The following is a 577-nucleotide window of genomic DNA, read 5'->3' as shown; positions in this document are numbered from 1 at the left end:
GTGCCTTTGTGGTCATGGTACAGCCAAATTTACTATCATTAGTCATGACGTGATAGCACAGCATTGCAATCTTATATAGCTTCAGCCTTAAAGGGGTTGTCCATATTTAGAAAAAACATGAATGGTTTCCAAAAAGAGTGTACACCTGTCTATAAGCTGTGTGTAGTACTATAGTTCATTGAGGTGAATGAGGTTGCATTGTAATACCAGACACATCCTGTAGACAGTTGTGGCGCTGTTCGGTCAGGATGGAGCAGGCCGCCCAGAAGGTGGAATTGAACCACTCTGTCTCTCAACAGCTACAGGTTTGAAGCCTGCACCCCAGACCACTGATGCTCATCTAGTCGGTGTCTTTTACTCAATAGGATTGTATTTATAGCTTGTCCTCCTAGGGAGGACAATTTTCATTGTTTTTTTTGTTGTTGTTGTTGTCAAAATTAATATTTTAACACTAATATTTTTTTTTTCACTCCAGTCCATCTTGGATAAAGATGTAAAACTTAATTCAGGCAAAGAGTTCCCTCATTTACATAAAAGTCTGCTGCAAAGCATGATGGGAGACGACTGCTCAGTTGTT

The 577-nt window shown here is 40.0% G+C and overlaps 1 non-coding gene across 1 annotated transcript; it reads right to left on the bottom strand.

The window, feature by feature from the left end:
- Positions 1 to 259: 259 nt before the first annotated feature.
- On the bottom strand, positions 260 to 346 carry TRNASTOP-UCA (transfer RNA opal suppressor (anticodon UCA)). Its single transcript has one exon. It is a non-coding gene; the product is annotated as a tRNA-Sec (tRNA).
- Between the last annotated feature and the right edge of the window lie 231 nt (positions 347 to 577).

This window comes from Leptodactylus fuscus, chromosome 4, assembly GCF_031893055.1.
Source record: "Leptodactylus fuscus isolate aLepFus1 chromosome 4, aLepFus1.hap2, whole genome shotgun sequence".
Taxonomy (NCBI): Eukaryota; Metazoa; Chordata; class Amphibia; order Anura; family Leptodactylidae; genus Leptodactylus; species Leptodactylus fuscus.
Note: the sequence above shows the minus strand (reverse complement) of the source record. Positions and strands in the feature narration are given on the sequence as shown.